The sequence below is a fragment of the Lepisma saccharinum genome, unplaced genomic scaffold (assembly GCF_977018435.1).
Source record: "Lepisma saccharinum unplaced genomic scaffold, izLepSacc3.1 HAP1_SCAFFOLD_35, whole genome shotgun sequence".
In the NCBI taxonomy this organism is placed as follows: domain Eukaryota; kingdom Metazoa; phylum Arthropoda; class Insecta; order Zygentoma; family Lepismatidae; genus Lepisma; species Lepisma saccharinum.
Genome location: NW_028142899.1, coordinates 884,121 through 908,091, shown reverse-complemented (window position 1 = coordinate 908,091; position 23,971 = coordinate 884,121).

Sequence of the window (23,971 nt, the reverse complement as noted above, 5' to 3'; positions counted from 1 at the left end):
TTTCAAACTCATATATCTCCGTTACTATAGAAGATACAGCTGTGATTTTACACTCAATGTAATCAGGTCGAAGCTCTCTATTTGCTCATACCAAAAAATTTAATCCATGTGTAATATTCATGCTTAGTTACCATGGAAACTCTCATAACAATAAAGTAAACAATCTATTTGTGCATGATTGTAGTCGTCGTCGTGGAGATTTGAAATAACCACTTTGATTGTTGAAACAATGTAATACATCCTAAGGAATCACATTGTACAAAAACATTATATAAAATTTCAAACTCGCATATCTCCGTTACTATAGAAGATACAGCAGTGATTTTACACTCAATGTAATCAGTTTGAAGCTCTCTATTGGCTCATCCGCAACAATTTAATCCATGTGTAATATTCAGGCTTAGTTATAATGGAAACTCTCATAACAATAAAGTAAACAATCAATTTGTGCATGATTGTAGTCGTAGTCGTGGAGATTTGAAATAACCACTTTGATTGTTGAAACAATGTAATACATCCTTGGAAACATGTTTTACAAAAACATTATATAAAATTTCAAACTCATATATCTCCGTTACTATAGAAGATACAGCTGTGATTTTACACTCAATGTAATCAGGTCGAAGCTCTCTTATTGCTCATACCAAAAAATTTAATCCATGTGTAATATTCATGCTTAGTTACCATGGAAACTCTCATAACAATAAAGTAAACAATCTATTTGTGCATGATTGTAGTCGTCGTCGTGGAGATTTGAAATAACCACTTTGATTGTTGAAACAATGTAATACATCCTAAGGAATCACATTGTACAAAAACATTATATAAAATTTCAAACTCGCATATCTCCGTTACTATAGAAGATACAGCAGTGATTTTACACTCAATGTAATCAGGTCGAAGTTCTCTATTGGCTCATCAGTAAAAAAATTAATCCATGTGTAATATTCATGCTTAGTTGCCATGAAAACTCTCATAACAATAAAGTAAACAATCTATTTGTCCTTGATTGTATTAGTCGAATTGGAGATTTGAAATAACCACTTTGATTGTTGAAACAATGTAATACATCCTTGGAAAAATGTTTTAGGAAAACATTATATAAAATTTCAAACTCGCATATCTCCGTTACTATAGAAGATACAGCAGTGATTTTACACTCAATGTAATCAGTTTGAAGCTCTCTATTGGCTCATCCGCAACAATTTAATCCATGTGTAATATTCAGGCTTAGTTATAATGGAAACTCTCATAACAATAAAGTAAACAATCTATTTGTGCATGATTGTAGTCGTCGTCGTGGAGATTTGAAATAACCACTTTGATTGTTGAAACAATGTAATACATCCTAAGGAATCGCATTGTACAAAAACATTATATAAAATTTCAAACTCCTATATCTCCGTTACTATAGAAGATACAGCTGTGATTTTACACTCAATGTAATCAGGTCGAAGCTCTCTATTGGCTCATCCGCAACAATTTAATCCATGTGTAATATTCAGGCTTAGTTATAATGGAAACTCTCATAACAATAAAGTAAACAATCTATTTGTGCATGATTGTAGTCGTAGTCGTGGAGATTTGAAATAACCACTTTGATTGTTGAAACAATGTAATACCTCCTTGGAAACATGTTTTACAAAAACATTATGTAAAATTTCAAACTCATATATCTCAGTTACTATAGAAGATACAGCTGTGATTTTACACTCAATGTAATCAGGTCGAACTTCTCTATTGGCTCATACGAAAAAATTTAATCCATGTGTAATATTCATGCTTAGTTACCATGGAAACTCTCATAACAATAAAGTAAACAATCTATTTGTGCATGATTGTAGTCGTCGTCGTGGAGATTTGAAATAACCACTTTGATTGTTGAAACAATGTAATACATCCTTGGAAACATGTTTTACAAAAACATTATATAAAATTTCAAACTCCTATATCTCCGTTACTATAGAAGATACAGCTGTGATTTTACACTCAATGTAATCAGGTCGAAGCTCTCTATTGGCTCATCCGCAACAATTTAATCCATGTGTAATATTCAGGCTTAGTTATAATGGAAACTCTCATAACAATAAAGTAAACAATCTATTTGTGCATGATTGTAGTCGTCGTCGTGGAGATTTGAAATAACCACTTTGATTGTTGAAACAATGTAATACATCCTAAGGAATCGCATTGTACAAAAACATTATATAAAATTTCAAACTCCTATATCTCCGTTACTATAGAAGATACAGCTGTGATTTTACACTCAATGTAATCAGGTCGAAGCTCTCTATTGGCTCATCCGCAACAATTTAATCCATGTGTAATATTCAGGCTTAGTTATAATGGAAACTCTCATAACAATAAAGTAAACAATCTATTTGTGCATGATTGTAGTCGTAGTCGTGGAGATTTGAAATAACCACTTTGATTGTTGAAACAATGTAATACCTCCTTGGAAACATGTTTTACAAAAACATTATGTAAAATTTCAAACTCATATATCTCCGTTACTATAGAAGATACAGCTGTGATTTTACACTCAATGTAATCAGGTCGAACTTCTCTATTGGCTCATACGAAAAAATTTAATCCATGTGTAATATTCATGCTTAGTTACCATGGAAACTCTCATAACAATAAAGTAAACAATCTATTTGTGCATGATTGTAGTCGTCGTCGTGGAGATTTGAAATAACCACTTTGATTGTTGAAAAAATGTAATACATCCTTGGAAACATGTTTTACAAAAACATTATATAAAATTTCAAACTCCTATATCTCCGTTACTATAGAAGATACAGCTGTGATTTTACACTCAATGTAATCAGGTCGAAGCTCTCTATTGGCTCATCCGCAACAATTTAATCCATGTGTAATATTCAGGCTTAGTTATAATGGAAACTCTCATAACAATAAAGTAAACAATCAATTTGTGCATGATTGTAGTCGTAGTCGTGGAGATTTGAAATAACCACTTTGATTGTTGAAACAATGTAATACATCCTTGGAAACATGTTTTACAAAAACATTATATAAAATTTCAAACTCATATATCTCCGTTACTATAGAAGATACAGCTGTGATTTTACACTCAATGTAATCAGGTCGAAGCTCTCTATTTGCTCATACCAAAAAATTTAATCCATGTGTAATATTCATGCTTAGTTACCATGGAAACTCTCATAACAATAAAGTAAACAATCTATTTGTGCATGATTGTAGTCGTCGTCGTGGAGATTTGAAATAACCACTTTGATTGTTGAAACAATGTAATACATCCTAAGGAATCACATTGTACAAAAACATTATATAAAATTTCAAACTCGCATATCTCCGTTACTATAGAAGATACAGCAGTGATTTTACACTCAATGTAATCAGTTTGAAGCTCTCTATTGGCTCATCCGCAACAATTTAATCCATGTGTAATATTCAGGCTTAGTTATAATGGAAACTCTCATAACAATAAAGTAAACAATCAATTTGTGCATGATTGTAGTCGTAGTCGTGGAGATTTGAAATAACCACTTTGATTGTTGAAACAATGTAATACATCCTTGGAAACATGTTTTACAAAAACATTATATAAAATTTCAAACTCATATATCTCCGTTACTATAGAAGATACAGCTGTGATTTTACACTCAATGTAATCAGGTCGAAGCTCTCTTATTGCTCATACCAAAAAATTTAATCCATGTGTAATATTCATGCTTAGTTACCATGGAAACTCTCATAACAATAAAGTAAACAATCTATTTGTGCATGATTGTAGTCGTCGTCGTGGAGATTTGAAATAACCACTTTGATTGTTGAAACAATGTAATACATCCTAAGGAATCACATTGTACAAAAACATTATATAAAATTTCAAACTCGCATATCTCCGTTACTATAGAAGATACAGCAGTGATTTTACACTCAATGTAATCAGGTCGAAGTTCTCTATTGGCTCATCAGTAAAAAAATTAATCCATGTGTAATATTCATGCTTAGTTGCCATGAAAACTCTCATAACAATAAAGTAAACAATCTATTTGTCCTTGATTGTATTAGTCGAATTGGAGATTTGAAATAACCACTTTGATTGTTGAAACAATGTAATACATCCTTGGAAAAATGTTTTAGGAAAACATTATATAAAATTTCAAACTCGCATATCTCCGTTACTATAGAAGATACAGCAGTGATTTTACACTCAATGTAATCAGTTTGAAGCTCTCTATTGGCTCATCCGCAACAATTTAATCCATGTGTAATATTCAGGCTTAGTTATAATGGAAACTCTCATAACAATAAAGTAAACAATCTATTTGTGCATGATTGTAGTCGTCGTCGTGGAGATTTGAAATAACCACTTTGATTGTTGAAACAATGTAATACATCCTTGGAAACATGTTTTACAAAAACATTATATAACATTTCAAACTCATATATCTCCGTTACTATAGAAGATACAGCTGTGATTTTACACTCAATGTAATCAGGTCGAAGCTCTCTATTGGCTCATCCGCAACAATTTAATCCATGTGTAATATTCAGGCTTGTTATAATGGAAACTCTCATAACAATAAAGTAAACAATCAATTTGTGCATGATTGTAGTCGTTGTCGTGGAGATTTGAAATAACCACTTTGATTGTTGAAACAATGTAATACATCCTTGGAAACATGTTTTACAAAAACATTATATAAAATTTCAAAGTCATATATCTCCGTTACTATAGAAGATACAGCTGTGATTTTACACTCAATGTAATCAGGTCAAAGCTCTCTATTTGCTCATACCAAAAAATTTAATCCATGTGTAATATTCATGCTTAGTTACCATGGAAACTCTCATAACAATAAAGTAAACAATCTATTTGTGCATGATTGTAGTCGTCGTCGTGGAGATTTGAAATAACCACTTTGATTGTTGAAACAATGTAATACATCCTAAGGAATCACATTGTACAAAAACATTATATAAAATTTCAAACTCGCATATCTCCGTTACTATAGAAGATACAGCAGTGATTTTACACTCAATGTAATCAGTTTGAAGCTCTCTATTGGCTCATCCGCAACAATTTAATCCATGTGTAATATTCAGGCTTAGTTATAATGGAAACTCTCATAACAATAAAGTAAACAATCTATTTGTGCATGATTGTAGTCGTAGTCGTGGAGATTTGAAATAACCACTTTGATTGTTGAAACAATGTAATACCTCCTTGGAAACATGTTTTACAAAAACATTATATAAAATTTCAAACTCGCATATCTCCGTTACTATAGAAGATACAGCAGTGATTTTACACTCAATGTAATCAGTTTGAAGCTCTCTATTGGCTCATCCGCAACAATTTAATCCATGTGTAATATTCAGGCTTAGTTATAACGGAAACTCTCATAACAATAAAGTAAACAATCAATTTGTGCATGATTGTAGTCGTAGTCGTGGAGATTTGAAATAACCACTTTGATTGTTGAAACAATGTAATACCTCCTTGGAAACATGTTTTACAAAAACATTATATAAAATTTCAAACTCATATATCTCCGTTACTATAGAAGATACAGCTGTGATTTTACACTCAATGTAATCAGGTCGAACTTCTCTATTGGCTCATACGAAAAAATTTAATCCATGTGTAATATTCATGCTTGGTTACCATGGAAACTCTCATAACAATAAAGTAAACAATCTATTTGTGCATGATTGTAGTCGTCGTCGTGGAGATTTGAAATAACCACTTTGATTGTTGAAACAATGTAATACATCCTTGGAAACATGTTTTACAAAAACATTATATAAAATTTCAAACTCATATATCTCCGTTACTATAGAAGATACAGCTGTGATTTTACACTCAACGTAATCAGGTCGAAGCTCTCTATTGGCTCATCCGCAACAACTTAATCCATGTGTAATATTCAGGCTTAGTTATAATGGAAACTCTCATAACAATAAAGTAAACAATCAATTTGTGCATGATTGTAGTCGTAGTCGTGGAGATTTGAAATAACCACTTTGATTGTTGAAACAATGTAATACATCCTTGGAAACATGTTTTACAAAAACATTATATAAAATTTCAAACTCATATATCTCCGTTACTATAGAAGATACAGCTGTGATTTTACACTCAACGTAATCAGGTCGAAGCTCTCTATTGGCTCATCCGCAACAATTTAATCCATGTGTAATATTCATGCTTAGTTACCATGGAAATTCTCATAACAATAAAGTAAACAATCTATTTGTGCATGATTGTAGTCGTCGTCGTGGAGATTTGAAATAACCACTTTGATTGTTGAAACAATGTAATACATCCTAAGGAATCACATTGTACAAAACATTATATAAAATTTCAAACTCGCATATCTCCGTTACTATAGAAGATACAGCAGTGATTTTACACTCAATGTAATCAGTTTGAAGCTCTCTATTGGCTCATACCAAAAAATTTAATCCATGTGTAATATTCATGCTTAGTTACCATGGAAACTCTCATAACAATAAAGTAAACAATCTATTTGTGCATGATTGTAGTCGTCGTCGTGGAGATTTGAAATAACCACTTTGATTGTTGAAACAATGTAATACATCCTAAGGAATCACATTATACAAAAACATTATATAAAATTTCAAACTCGCATATCTCCGTTACTATAGAAGATACAGCAGTGATTTTACACTCAATGTAATCAGTTTGAAGCTCTCTATTGGCTCATCCGCAACAATTTAATCCATGTGTAATATTCAGGCTTAGTTATAATGGAAACTCTCATAACAATAAAGTAAACAATCAATTTGTGCATGATTGTAGTCGTAGTCGTGGAGATTTGAAATAACCACTTTGATTGTTGAAACAATGTAATACATCCTTGGAAACATGTTTTACAAAAACATTATATAAAATTTCAAACTCATATATCTCCGTTACTATAGAAGATACAGCTGTGATTTTACACTCAATGTAATCAGGTCGAAGCTCTCTATTTGCTCATACCAAAAAAATTAATCCATGTGTAATATTCATGCTTAGTTACCATGGAAACTCTCATAACAATAAAGTAAACAATCTATTTGTGCATGATTGTAGTCGTCGTCGTGGAGATTTGAAATAACCACTTTGATTGTTGAAACAATGTAATACATCCTAAGGAATCGCATTGTACAAAAACATTATGTAAAATTTCAAACTCCTATATCTCCGTTACTATAGAAGATACAGCTGTGATTTTACACTCAATGTAATCAGGTCGAACTTCTCTATTGGCTCATACGAAAAAATTTAATCCATGTGTAATATTCATGCTTAGTTACCATGGAAACTCTCATAACAATAAAGTAAACAATCTATTTGTGCATGATTGTAGTCGTCGTCGTGGAGATTTGAAATAACCACTTTGATTGTTGAAAAAATGTAATACATCCTTGGAAACATGTTTTACAAAAACATTATATAAAATTTCAAACTCCTATATCTCCGTTACTATAGAAGATACAGCTGTGATTTTACACTCAATGTAATCAGGTCGAAGCTCTCTATTGGCTCATCCGCAACAATTTAATCCATGTGTAATATTCAGGCTTAGTTATAATGGAAACTCTCATAACAATAAAGTAAACAATCAATTTGTGCATGATTGTAGTCGTAGTCGTGGAGATTTGAAATAACCACTTTGATTGTTGAAACAATGTAATACATCCTTGGAAACATGTTTTACAAAAACATTATATAAAATTTCAAACTCATATATCTCCGTTACTATAGAAGATACAGCTGTGATTTTACACTCAATGTAATCAGGTCGAAGCTCTCTATTTGCTCATACCAAAAAATTTAATCCATGTGTAATATTCATGCTTAGTTACCATGGAAACTCTCATAACAATAAAGTAAACAATCTATTTGTGCATGATTGTAGTCGTCGTCGTGGAGATTTGAAATAACCACTTTGATTGTTGAAACAATGTAATACATCCTAAGGAATCACATTGTACAAAAACATTATATAAAATTTCAAACTCGCATATCTCCGTTACTATAGAAGATACAGCAGTGATTTTACACTCAATGTAATCAGTTTGAAGCTCTCTATTGGCTCATCCGCAACAATTTAATCCATGTGTAATATTCAGGCTTAGTTATAATGGAAACTCTCATAACAATAAAGTAAACAATCAATTTGTGCATGATTGTAGTCGTAGTCGTGGAGATTTGAAATAACCACTTTGATTGTTGAAACAATGTAATACATCCTTGGAAACATGTTTTACAAAAACATTATATAAAATTTCAAACTCATATATCTCCGTTACTATAGAAGATACAGCTGTGATTTTACACTCAATGTAATCAGGTCGAAGCTCTCTTATTGCTCATACCAAAAAATTTAATCCATGTGTAATATTCATGCTTAGTTACCATGGAAACTCTCATAACAATAAAGTAAACAATCTATTTGTGCATGATTGTAGTCGTCGTCGTGGAGATTTGAAATAACCACTTTGATTGTTGAAACAATGTAATACATCCTAAGGAATCACATTGTACAAAAACATTATATAAAATTTCAAACTCGCATATCTCCGTTACTATAGAAGATACAGCAGTGATTTTACACTCAATGTAATCAGGTCGAAGTTCTCTATTGGCTCATCAGTAAAAAAATTAATCCATGTGTAATATTCATGCTTAGTTGCCATGAAAACTCTCATAACAATAAAGTAAACAATCTATTTGTCCTTGATTGTATTAGTCGAATTGGAGATTTGAAATAACCACTTTGATTGTTGAAACAATGTAATACATCCTTGGAAAAATGTTTTAGGAAAACATTATATAAAATTTCAAACTCGCATATCTCCGTTACTATAGAAGATACAGCAGTGATTTTACACTCAATGTAATCAGTTTGAAGCTCTCTATTGGCTCATCCGCAACAATTTAATCCATGTGTAATATTCAGGCTTAGTTATAATGGAAACTCTCATAACAATAAAGTAAACAATCTATTTGTGCATGATTGTAGTCGTCGTCGTGGAGATTTGAAATAACCACTTTGATTGTTGAAACAATGTAATACATCCTAAGGAATCGCATTGTACAAAAACATTATATAAAATTTCAAACTCCTATATCTCCGTTACTATAGAAGATACAGCTGTGATTTTACACTCAATGTAATCAGGTCGAAGCTCTCTATTGGCTCATCCGCAACAATTTAATCCATGTGTAATATTCAGGCTTAGTTATAATGGAAACTCTCATAACAATAAAGTAAACAATCTATTTGTGCATGATTGTAGTCGTAGTCGTGGAGATTTGAAATAACCACTTTGATTGTTGAAACAATGTAATACCTCCTTGGAAACATGTTTTACAAAAACATTATGTAAAATTTCAAACTCATATATCTCAGTTACTATAGAAGATACAGCTGTGATTTTACACTCAATGTAATCAGGTCGAACTTCTCTATTGGCTCATACGAAAAAATTTAATCCATGTGTAATATTCATGCTTAGTTACCATGGAAACTCTCATAACAATAAAGTAAACAATCTATTTGTGCATGATTGTAGTCGTCGTCGTGGAGATTTGAAATAACCACTTTGATTGTTGAAACAATGTAATACATCCTTGGAAACATGTTTTACAAAAACATTATATAAAATTTCAAACTCCTATATCTCCGTTACTATAGAAGATACAGCTGTGATTTTACACTCAATGTAATCAGGTCGAAGCTCTCTATTGGCTCATCCGCAACAATTTAATCCATGTGTAATATTCAGGCTTAGTTATAATGGAAACTCTCATAACAATAAAGTAAACAATCTATTTGTGCATGATTGTAGTCGTCGTCGTGGAGATTTGAAATAACCACTTTGATTGTTGAAACAATGTAATACATCCTAAGGAATCGCATTGTACAAAAACATTATATAAAATTTCAAACTCCTATATCTCCGTTACTATAGAAGATACAGCTGTGATTTTACACTCAATGTAATCAGGTCGAAGCTCTCTATTGGCTCATCCGCAACAATTTAATCCATGTGTAATATTCAGGCTTAGTTATAATGGAAACTCTCATAACAATAAAGTAAACAATCTATTTGTGCATGATTGTAGTCGTAGTCGTGGAGATTTGAAATAACCACTTTGATTGTTGAAACAATGTAATACCTCCTTGGAAACATGTTTTACAAAAACATTATGTAAAATTTCAAACTCATATATCTCCGTTACTATAGAAGATACAGCTGTGATTTTACACTCAATGTAATCAGGTCGAACTTCTCTATTGGCTCATACGAAAAAATTTAATCCATGTGTAATATTCATGCTTAGTTACCATGGAAACTCTCATAACAATAAAGTAAACAATCTATTTGTGCATGATTGTAGTCGTCGTCGTGGAGATTTGAAATAACCACTTTGATTGTTGAAAAAATGTAATACATCCTTGGAAACATGTTTTACAAAAACATTATATAAAATTTCAAACTCCTATATCTCCGTTACTATAGAAGATACAGCTGTGATTTTACACTCAATGTAATCAGGTCGAAGCTCTCTATTGGCTCATCCGCAACAATTTAATCCATGTGTAATATTCAGGCTTAGTTATAATGGAAACTCTCATAACAATAAAGTAAACAATCAATTTGTGCATGATTGTAGTCGTAGTCGTGGAGATTTGAAATAACCACTTTGATTGTTGAAACAATGTAATACATCCTTGGAAACATGTTTTACAAAAACATTATATAAAATTTCAAACTCATATATCTCCGTTACTATAGAAGATACAGCTGTGATTTTACACTCAATGTAATCAGGTCGAAGCTCTCTATTTGCTCATACCAAAAAATTTAATCCATGTGTAATATTCATGCTTAGTTACCATGGAAACTCTCATAACAATAAAGTAAACAATCTATTTGTGCATGATTGTAGTCGTCGTCGTGGAGATTTGAAATAACCACTTTGATTGTTGAAACAATGTAATACATCCTAAGGAATCACATTGTACAAAAACATTATATAAAATTTCAAACTCGCATATCTCCGTTACTATAGAAGATACAGCAGTGATTTTACACTCAATGTAATCAGTTTGAAGCTCTCTATTGGCTCATCCGCAACAATTTAATCCATGTGTAATATTCAGGCTTAGTTATAATGGAAACTCTCATAACAATGAAGTAAACAATCAATTTGTGCATGATTGTAGTCGTAGTCGTGGAGATTTGAAATAACCACTTTGATTGTTGAAACAATGTAATACATCCTTGGAAACATGTTTTACAAAAACATTATATAAAATTTCAAACTCATATATCTCCGTTACTATAGAAGATACAGCTGTGATTTTACACTCAATGTAATCAGGTCGAAGCTCTCTTATTGCTCATACCAAAAAATTTAATCCATGTGTAATATTCATGCTTAGTTACCATGGAAACTCTCATAACAATAAAGTAAACAATCTATTTGTGCATGATTGTAGTCGTCGTCGTGGAGATTTGAAATAACCACTTTGATTGTTGAAACAATGTAATACATCCTAAGGAATCACATTGTACAAAAACATTATATAAAATTTCAAACTCGCATATCTCCGTTACTATAGAAGATACAGCAGTGATTTTACACTCAATGTAATCAGGTCGAAGTTCTCTATTGGCTCATCAGTAAAAAAATTAATCCATGTGTAATATTCATGCTTAGTTGCCATGAAAACTCTCATAACAATAAAGTAAACAATCTATTTGTCCTTGATTGTATTAGTCGAATTGGAGATTTGAAATAACCACTTTGATTGTTGAAACAATGTAATACATCCTTGGAAAAATGTTTTAGGAAAACATTATATAAAATTTCAAACTCGCATATCTCCGTTACTATAGAAGATACAGCAGTGATTTTACACTCAATGTAATCAGTTTGAAGCTCTCTATTGGCTCATCCGCAACAATTTAATCCATGTGTAATATTCAGGCTTAGTTATAATGGAAACTCTCATAACAATAAAGTAAACAATCTATTTGTGCATGATTGTAGTCGTCGTCGTGGAGATTTGAAATAACCACTTTGATTGTTGAAACAATGTAATACATCCTAAGGAATCGCATTGTACAAAAACATTATATAAAATTTCAAACTCCTATATCTCCGTTACTATAGAAGATACAGCTGTGATTTTACACTCAATGTAATCAGGTCGAAGCTCTCTATTGGCTCATCCGCAACAATTTAATCCATGTGTAATATTCAGGCTTAGTTATAATGGAAACTCTCATAACAATAAAGTAAACAATCTATTTGTGCATGATTGTAGTCGTAGTCGTGGAGATTTGAAATAACCACTTTGATTGTTGAAACAATGTAATACCTCCTTGGAAACATGTTTTACAAAAACATTATGTAAAATTTCAAACTCATATATCTCAGTTACTATAGAAGATACAGCTGTGATTTTACACTCAATGTAATCAGGTCGAACTTCTCTATTTGCTCATACGAAAAAATTTAATCCATGTGTAATATTCATGCTTAGTTACCATGGAAACTCTCATAACAATAAAGTAAACAATCTATTTGTGCATGATTGTAGTCGTCGTCGTGGAGATTTGAAATAACCACTTTGATTGTTGAAACAATGTAATACATCCTTGGAAACATGTTTTACAAAAACATTATATAAAATTTCAAACTCCTATATCTCCGTTACTATAGAAGATACAGCTGTGATTTTACACTCAATGTAATCAGGTCGAAGCTCTCTATTGGCTCATCCGCAACAATTTAATCCATGTGTAATATTCAGGCTTAGTTATAATGGAAACTCTCATAACAATAAAGTAAACAATCAATTTGTGCATGATTGTAGTCGTAGTCGTGGAGATTTGAAATAACCACTTTGATTGTTGAAACAATGTAATACATCCTTGGAAACATGTTTTACAAAAACATTATATAAAATTTCAAACTCATATATCTCCGTTACTATAGAAGATACAGCTGTGATTTTACACTCAATGTAATCAGGTCGAAGCTCTCTATTTGCTCATACCAAAAAATTTAATCCATGTGTAATATTCATGCTTAGTTACCATGGAAACTCTCATAACAATAAAGTAAACAATCTATTTGTGCATGATTGTAGTCGTCGCCGTGGAGATTTGAAATAACCACTTTGATTGTTGAAACAATGTAATACATCCTAAGGAATCACATTGTACAAAAACATTATATAAAATTTCAAACTCGCATATCTCCGTTACTATAGAAGATACAGCAGTGATTTTACACTCAATGTAATCAGTTTGAAGCTCTCTATTGGCTCATCCGCAACAATTTAATCCATGTGTAATATTCAGGCTTAGTTATAATGGAAACTCTCATAACAATAAAGTAAACAATCAATTTGTGCATGATTGTAGTCGTAGTCGTGGAGATTTGAAATAACCACTTTGATTGTTGAAACAATGTAATACATCCTTGGAAACATGTTTTACAAAAACATTATATAAAATTTCAAACTCATATATCTCCGTTACTATAGAAGATACAGCTGTGATTTTACACTCAATGTAATCAGGTCGAAGCTCTCTTATTGCTCATACCAAAAAATTTAATCCATGTGTAATATTCATGCTTAGTTACCATGGAAACTCTCATAACAATAAAGTAAACAATCTATTTGTGCATGATTGTAGTCGTCGTCGTGGAGATTTGAAATAACCACTTTGATTGTTGAAACAATGTAATACATCCTAAGGAATCACATTGTACAAAAACATTATATAAAATTTCAAACTCGCATATCTCCGTTACTATAGAAGATACAGCAGTGATTTTACACTCAATGTAATCAGGTCGAAGTTCTCTATTGGCTCATCAGTAAAAAAATTAATCCATGTGTAATATTCATGCTTAGTTGCCATGAAAACTCTCATAACAATAAAGTAAACAATCTATTTGTCCTTGATTGTATTAGTCGAATTGGAGATTTGAAATAACCACTTTGATTGTTGAAACAATGTAATACATCCTTGGAAAAATGTTTTAGGAAAACATTATATAAAATTTCAAACTCGCATATCTCCGTTACTATAGAAGATACAGCAGTGATTTTACACTCAATGTAATCAGTTTGAAGCTCTCTATTGGCTCATCCGCAACAATTTAATCCATGTGTAATATTCAGGCTTAGTTATAATGGAAACTCTCATAACAATAAAGTAAACAATCTATTTGTGCATGATTGTAGTCGTCGTCGTGGAGATTTGAAATAACCACTTTGATTGTTGAAACAATGTAATACATCCTTGGAAACATGTTTTACAAAAACATTATATAACATTTCAAACTCATATATCTCCGTTACTATAGAAGATACAGCTGTGATTTTACACTCAATGTAATCAGGTCGAAGCTCTCTATTGGCTCATCCGCAACAATTTAATCCATGTGTAATATTCAGGCTTGTTATAATGGAAACTCTCATAACAATAAAGTAAACAATCAATTTGTGCATGATTGTAGTCGTTGTCGTGGAGATTTGAAATAACCACTTTGATTGTTGAAACAATGTAATACATCCTTGGAAACATGTTTTACAAAAACATTATATAAAATTTCAAAGTCATATATCTCCGTTACTATAGAAGATACAGCTGTGATTTTACACTCAATGTAATCAGGTCAAAGCTCTCTATTTGCTCATACCAAAAAATTTAATCCATGTGTAATATTCATGCTTAGTTACCATGGAAACTCTCATAACAATAAAGTAAACAATCTATTTGTGCATGATTGTAGTCGTCGTCGTGGAGATTTGAAATAACCACTTTGATTGTTGAAACAATGTAATACATCCTAAGGAATCACATTGTACAAAAACATTATATAAAATTTCAAACTCGCATATCTCCGTTACTATAGAAGATACAGCAGTGATTTTACACTCAATGTAATCAGTTTGAAGCTCTCTATTGGCTCATCCGCAACAATTTAATCCATGTGTAATATTCAGGCTTAGTTATAATGGAAACTCTCATAACAATAAAGTAAACAATCTATTTGTGCATGATTGTAGTCGTAGTCGTGGAGATTTGAAATAACCACTTTGATTGTTGAAACAATGTAATACCTCCTTGGAAACATGTTTTACAAAAACATTATATAAAATTTCAAACTCGCATATCTCCGTTACTATAGAAGATACAGCAGTGATTTTACACTCAATGTAATCAGTTTGAAGCTCTCTATTGGCTCATCCGCAACAATTTAATCCATGTGTAATATTCAGGCTTAGTTATAACGGAAACTCTCATAACAATAAAGTAAACAATCAATTTGTGCATGATTGTAGTCGTAGTCGTGGAGATTTGAAATAACCACTTTGATTGTTGAAACAATGTAATACCTCCTTGGAAACATGTTTTACAAAAACATTATATAAAATTTCAAACTCATATATCTCCGTTACTATAGAAGATACAGCTGTGATTTTACACTCAATGTAATCAGGTCGAACTTCTCTATTGGCTCATACGAAAAAATTTAATCCATGTGTAATATTCATGCTTGGTTACCATGGAAACTCTCATAACAATAAAGTAAACAATCTATTTGTGCATGATTGTAGTCGTCGTCGTGGAGATTTGAAATAACCACTTTGATTGTTGAAACAATGTAATACATCCTAAGGAATCACATTGTACAAAAACATTATATAAAATTTCAAACTCGCATATCTCCGTTACTATAGAAGATACAGCAGTGATTTTACACTCAATGTAATCAGGTCGAAGTTCTCTATTGGCTCATCAGTAAAAAAATTAATCCATGTGTAATATTCATGCTTAGTTGCCATGAAAACTCTCATAACAATAAAGTAAACAATCTATTTGTCCTTGATTGTATTAGTCGAATTGGAGATTTGAAATAACCACTTTGATTGTTGAAACAATGTAATACATCCTTGGAAAAATGTTTTAGGAAAACATTATATAAAATTTCAAACTCGCATATCTCCGTTACTATAGAAGATACAGCAGTGATTTTACACTCAATGTAATCAGTTTGAAGCTCTCTATTGGCTCATCCGCAACAATTTAATCCATGTGTAATATTCAGGCTTAGTTATAATGGAAACTCTCATAACAATAAAGTAAACAATCTATTTGTGCATGATTGTAGTCGTCGTCGTGGAGATTTGAAATAACCACTTTGATTGTTGAAACAATGTAATACATCCTTGGAAACATGTTTTACAAAAACATTATATAACATTTCAAACTCATATATCTCTGTTACTATAGAAGATACAGCTGTGATTTTACACTCAATGTAATCAGGTCGAAGCTCTCTATTGGCTCATCCGCAACAATTTAATCCATGTGTAATATTCAGGCTTGTTATAATGGAAACTCTCATAACAATAAAGTAAACAATCAATTTGTGCATGATTGTAGTCGTTGTCGTGGAGATTTGAAATAACCACTTTGATTGTTGAAACAATGTAATACATCCTTGGAAACATGTTTTACAAAAACATTATATAAAATTTCAAACTCATATATCTCCGTTACTATAGAAGATACAGCTGTGATTTTACACTCAATGTAATCAGGTCAAAGCTCTCTATTTGCTCATACCAAAAAATTTAATCCATGTGTAATATTCATGCTTAGTTACCATGGAAACTCTCATAACAATAAAGTAAACAATCTATTTGTGCATGATTGTAGTCGTCGTCGTGGAGATTTGAAATAACCACTTTGATTGTTGAAACAATGTAATACATCCTAAGGAATCACATTGTACAAAAACATTATATAAAATTTCAAACTCGCATATCTCCGTTACTATAGAAGATACAGCAGTGATTTTACACTCAATGTAATCAGTTTGAAGCTCTCTATTGGCTCATCCGCAACAATTTAATCCATGTGTAATATTCAGGCTTAGTTATAATGGAAACTCTCATAACAATAAAGTAAACAATCTATTTGTGCATGATTGTAGTCGTCGTCGTGGAGATTTGAAATAACCACTTTGATTGTTGAAACAATGTAATACATCCTTGGAAACATGTTTTACAAAAACATTATATAAAATTTCAAACTCATATATCTCCGTTACTATATAAGATACAGCTGTGATTTTACACTCAACGTAATCAGGTCGAAGCTCTCTATTGGCTCATCCGCAACAATTTAATCCATGTGTAATATTCAGGCTTAGTTATAATGGAAACTCTCATAACAATAAAGTAAACAATCAATTTGTGCATGATTGTAGTCGTAGTCGTGGAGATTTGAAATAACCACTTTGATTGTTGAAACAATGTAATACATCCTTGGAAACATGTTTTACAAAAACATTATATAAAATTTCAAACTCATATATCTCCGTTACTATAGAAGATACAGCTGTGATTTTACACTCAATGTAATCAGTTTGAAGCTCTCTTATTGCTCATACCAAAAAATTTAATCCATGTGTAATATTCATGCTTAGTTACCATGGAAACTCTCATAACAATAAAGTAAACAATCTATTTGTGCATGATTGTAGTCGTCGTCGTGGAGATTTGAAATAACCACTTTGATTGTTGAAACAATGTAATACATCCTAAGGAATCACATTGTACAAAAACATTATATAAAATTTCAAACTCGCATATCTCCGTTACTATAGAAGATACAGCAGTGATTTTACACTCAATGTAATCAGTTTGAAGCTCTCTATTGGCTCATCCGCAACAATTTAATCCATGTGTAATATTCAGGCTTAGTTATAATGGAAACTCTCATAACAATAAAGTAAACAATCAATTTGTGCATGATTGTAGTCGTAGTCGTGGAGATTTGAAATAACCACTTTGATTGTTGAAACAATGTAATACCTCCTTGGAAACATGTTTTACAAAAACATTATATAAAATTTCAAACTCGCACTTCTCCGTTACTATAGAAGATACAGCAGTGATTTTACACTCAATGTAATCAGTTTGAAGCTCTCTATTGGCTCATCCGCAACAATTTAATCCATGTGTAATATTCAGGCTTAGTTATAACGGAAACTCTCATAACAATAAAGTAAACAATCAATTTGTGCATGATTGTAGTCGTAGTCGTGGAGATTTGAAATAACCACTTTGATTGTTGAAACAATGTAATACCTCCATGGAAACATGTTTTACAAAAACATTATATAAAATTTCAAACTCATATATCTCCGTTACTATAGAAGATACAGCTGTGATTTTACACTCAATGTAATCAGGTCGAACTTCTCTATTGGCTCATACGAAAAAATTTAATCCATGTGTAATATTCATGCTTAGTTACCATGGAAACTCTCATAACAATAAAGTAAACAATCTATTTGTGCATGATTGTAGTCGTCGTCGTGGAGATTTGAAATAACCACTTTGATTGTTGAAACAATGTAATACATCCTTGGAAACATGTTTTACAAAAACATTATATAAAATTTCAAACTCCTATATCTCCGTTACTATAGAAGATACAGCTGTGATTTTACACTCAATGTAATCAGGTCGAAGCTCTCTATTGGCTCATCGGCAACAATTTAATCCATGTGTAATATTCAGGCTTAGTTATAATGGAAACTCTCATAACAATAAAGTAAACAATCAATTTGTGCATGATTGTAGTCGTAGTCGTGGAGATTTGAAATAACCACTTTGATTGTTGAAACAATGTAATACATCCTTGGAAACATGTTTTACAAAAACATTATATAAAATTTCAAACTCATATATCTCCGTTACTATAGAGGATACAGCTGTGATTTTACACTCAATGTAATCAGGTCGAAGCTCTCTATTTGCTCATACCAAAAAATTTAATCCATGTGTAATATTCATGCTTAGTTACCATGGAAACTCTCATAACAATAAAGTAAACAATCTATTTGTGCATGATTGTAGTCGTCGTCGTGGAGATTTGAAATAACCACTTTGATTGTTGAAACAATGTAATACATCCTAAGGAATCACATTGTACAAAAACATTATATAAAATTTCAAACTCGCATATCTCCGTTACTATAGAAGATACAGCAGTGATTTTACACTCAATGTAATCAGTTTGAAGCTCTCTATTGGCTCATCCGCAACAATTTAATCCATGTGTAATATTCAGGCTTAGTTATAATGGAAACTCTCATAACAATAAAGTAAACTATCAATTTGTGCATGATTGTAGCCGTAGTCGTGGAGATTTGAAATAACCACTTTGATTGTTGAAACAATGTAATACATCCTTGGAAACATGTTTTACAAAAACATTATATAACATTTCAAACTCATATATCTCCGTTACTATAGAAGATACAGCTGTGATTTTACACTCAATGTAATCAGGTCGAAGCTCTCTATTGGCTCATCCGCAACAATTTAATCCATGTGTAATATTCAGGCTTGTTATAATGGAAACTCTCATAACAATAAAGTAAACAATCAATTTGTGCATGATTGTAGTCGTTGTCGTGGAGATTTGAAATAACCACTTTGATTGTTGAAACAATGTAATACATCCTTGGAAACATGTTTTACAAAAACATTATATAAAATTTCAAACTCATATATCTCCGTTACTATAGAAGATACAGCTGTGATTTTACACTCAATGTAATCAGGTCAAAGCTCTCTATTTGCTCATACCAAAAAATTTAATCCATGTGTAATATTCATGCTTAGTTACCATGGAAACTCTCATAACAATAAAGTAAACAATCTATTTGTGCATGATTGTAGTCTTCGTCGTGGAGATTTGAAATAACCACTTTGATTGTTGAAACAATGTAATACATCCTAAGGAATCACATTGTACAAAAACATTATATAAAATTTCAAACTCGCATATCTCCGTTACTATAGAAGATACAGCAGTGATTTTACACTCAATGTAATCAGTTTGAAGCTCTCTATTGGCTCATCCGCAACAATTTAATCCATGTGTAATATTCAGGCTTAGTTATAATGGAAACTCTCATAACAATAAAGTAAACAATCAATTTGTGCATGATTGTAGTCGTAGTCGTGGAGATTTGAAATAACCACTTTGATTGTTGAAACAATGTAATACATCCTTGGAAACATGTTTTACAAAAACATTATATAAAATTTCAAACTCATATATCTCCGTTACTATAGAAGATACAGCTGTGATTTTACACTCAATGTAATCAGGTCGAAGCTCTCTTATTGCTCATACCAAAAAATTTAATCCATGTGTAATATTCATGCTTAGTTACCATGGAAACTCTCATAACAATAAAGTAAACAATCTATTTGTGCATGATTGTAGTCGTCGTCGTGGAGATTTGAAATAACCACTTTGATTGTTGAAACAATGTAATACATCCTAAGGAATCACATTGTACAAAAACATTATATAAAATTTCAAACTCGCATATCTCCGTTACTATAGAAGATACAGCAGTGATTTTACACTCAATGTAATCAGTTTGAAGCTCTCTATTGGCTCATCCGCAACAATTTAATCCATGTGTAATATTCAGGCTTAGTTATAATGGAAACTCTCATAACAATAAAGTAAACAATCAATTTGTGCATGATTGTAGTCGTAGTCGTGGAGATTTGAAATAACCACTTTGATTGTAGAAACAATGTAATACCTCCTTGGAAACATGTTTTACAAAAACATTATATAAAATTTCAAACTCATATATCTCCGTTACTATAGAAGATACAGCTGTGATTTTACACTCAATGTAATCAGGTCGAACTTCTCTATTGGCTCATACTAAAAAATTTAATCCATGTGTAATATTCATGCTTAGTTACCATGGAAACTCTCATAACAATAAAGTAAACAATCTATTTGTGCATGATTGTATTCGTCGTCGTGGAGATTTGAAATAACCACTTTGATTGTTGAAACAATGTAATACATCCTTGGAAACATGTTTTACAAAAACATTATATAAAATTTCAAACTCCTATATCTCCGTTACTATAGAAGATACAGCTGTGATTTTACACTCAATGTAATCAGGTCGAAGCTCTCTATTGGCTCATCCGCAACAATTTAATCCATGTGTAATATTCAGGCTTAGTTATAATGGAAACTCTCATAACAATAAAGTAAACAATCAATTTGTGCATGATTGTAGTCGTAGTCGTGGAGATTTGAAATAACCACTTTGATTGTTGAAACAATGTAATACATCCTTGGAAACATGTTTTACAAAAACATTATATAAAATTTCAAACTCATATATCTCCGTTACTATAGAAGATACAGCTGTGATTTTACACTCAATGTAATCAGGTCGAAGCTCTCTATTTGCTCATACCAAAAAATTTAATCCATGTGTAATATTCATGCTTAGTTACCATGGAAACTCTCATAACAATAAAGTAAACAATCTATTTGTGCATGATTGTAGTCGTCGTCGTGGAGATTTGAAATAACCACTTTGATTGTTGAAACAATGTAATACATCCTAAGGAATCACATTGTACAAAAACATTATATAAAATTTCAAACTCGCATATCTCCGTTACTATAGAAGATACAGCAGTGATTTTACACTCAATGTAATCAGTTTGAAGCTCTCTATTGGCTCATCCGCAACAATTTAATCCATGTGTAATATTCAGGCTTAGTTATAATGGAAACTCTCATAACAATAAAGTAAACAATCTATTTGTGCATGATTGTAGTCGTCGTCGTGGAGATTTGAAATAACCACTTTGATTGTTGAAACAATGTAATACATCCTTGGAAACATGTTTTACAAAAACATTATATAAAATTTCAAACTCGCATATCTCCGTTTCTATAGAAGATACAGCAGTGATTTTACACTCAATGTAATCAGTTTGAAGCTCTCTATTGGCTCATCCGCAACAATTTAATCCATGTGTAATATTCAGGCTTAGTTATAATGGAAACTCTCATAACAATAAAGTAAACAATCAATTTGTGCATGATTGTAGTCGTAGTCGTGGAGATTTGAAATAACCACTTTGATTGTTGAAACAATGTAATACATCCTTGGAAACATGTTTTACAAAAACATTATATAAAATTTCAAACTCATATATCTCCGTTACTATAGAAGATACAGCTGTGATTTTACACTCAATGTAATCAGGTCGAAGCTCTCTTATTGCTCATACCAAAAAATTTAATCCATGTGTAATATTCATGCTTAGTTACCATGGAAACTCTCATAACAATAAAGTAAACAATCTATTTGTGCATGATTGTAGTCGTCGTCGTGGAGATTTGAAATAACCACTTTGATTGTTGAAACAATGTAATACATCCTAAGGAATCACATTGTACAAAAACATTATATAAAATTTCAAACTCGCATATCTCCGTTACTATAGAAGATACAGCAGTGATTTTACACTCAATGTAATCAGTTTGAAGCTCTCTATTGGCTCATCCGCAACAATTTAATCCATGTGTAATGTTCAGGCTTAGTTATAATGGAAACTCTCATAACAATAAAGTAAACAATCAATTTGTGCATGATTGTAGTCGTAGTCGTGGAGATTTGAAATAACCACTTTGATTGTTGAAACAATGTAATACCTCCTTGGAAACATGTTTTACAAAAACATTATATAAAATTTCAAACTCGCATATCTCCGTTACTATAGAAGATACAGCAGTGATTTTACACTCAATGTAATCAGTTTGAAGCTCTCTATTGGCTCATCCGCAACAATTTAATCCATGTGTAATATTCAGGCTTAGTTATAATGGAAACTCTCATAACAATAAAGTAAACAATCAATTTGTGCATGATTGTAGCCGTAGTCGTGGAGATTTGAAATAACCACTTTGATTGTTGAAACAATGTAATACCTCCTTGGAAACATGTTTTACAAAAACATTATATAAAATTTCAAACTCGCATATCTCCGTTACTATAGAAGATACAGCAGTGATTTTACATTCAATGTAATCAGTTTGAAGCTCTCTATTGGCTCATCCGCAACAATTTAATCCATGTGTAATATTCAGGCTTAGTTATAATGGAAACTCTCATAACAATAAAGTAAACAATCAATTTGTGCATGATTGTAGTCGTAGTCGTGGAGATTTGAAATAACCACTTTGATTGTTGAAACAATGTAATACATCCTTGGAAACATGTTTTACAAAAACATTATATAAAATTTCAAACTCATATATCTCCGTTACTATAGAAGATACAGCTGTGATTTTACACTCAATGTAATCAGGTCGAAGCTCTCTATTTGCTCATACCAAAAAATTTAATCCATGTGTAATATTCATGCTTAGTTACCATGGAAACTCTCATAACAATAAAGTAAACAATCTATTTGTGCATGATTGTAGTCGTCGTCGTGGAGATTTGAAATAACCACTTTGATTGTTGAAACAATGTAATACATCCTAAGGAATCACATTGTACAAAAACATTATATAAAATTTCAAACTCGCATATCTCCGTTACTATAGAAGATACAGCAGTGATTTTACACTCAATGTAATCAGTTTGAAGCTCTCTATTGGCTCATCCGCAACAATTTAATCCATGTGTAATATTCAGGCTTAGTTATAATGGAAACTCTCATAACAATAAAGTAAACAATCTATTTGTGCATGATTGTAGTCGTCGTCGTGGAGATTTGAAATAACCACTTTGATTGTTGAAACAATGTAATACATCCTTGGAAACATGTTTTACAAAAACATTATATAAAATTTCAAACTCATATATCTCCGTTACTATAGAAGATACAGCTGTGATTTTACACTCAACGTAATCAGGTCGAAGCTCTCTATTGGCTCATCCGCAACAATTTAATCCATGTGTAATATTCAGGCTTAGTTATAATGGAAACTCTCATAACAATAAAGTAAACAATCAATTTGTGCATGATTGTAGTCGTAGTCGTGGAGATTTGAA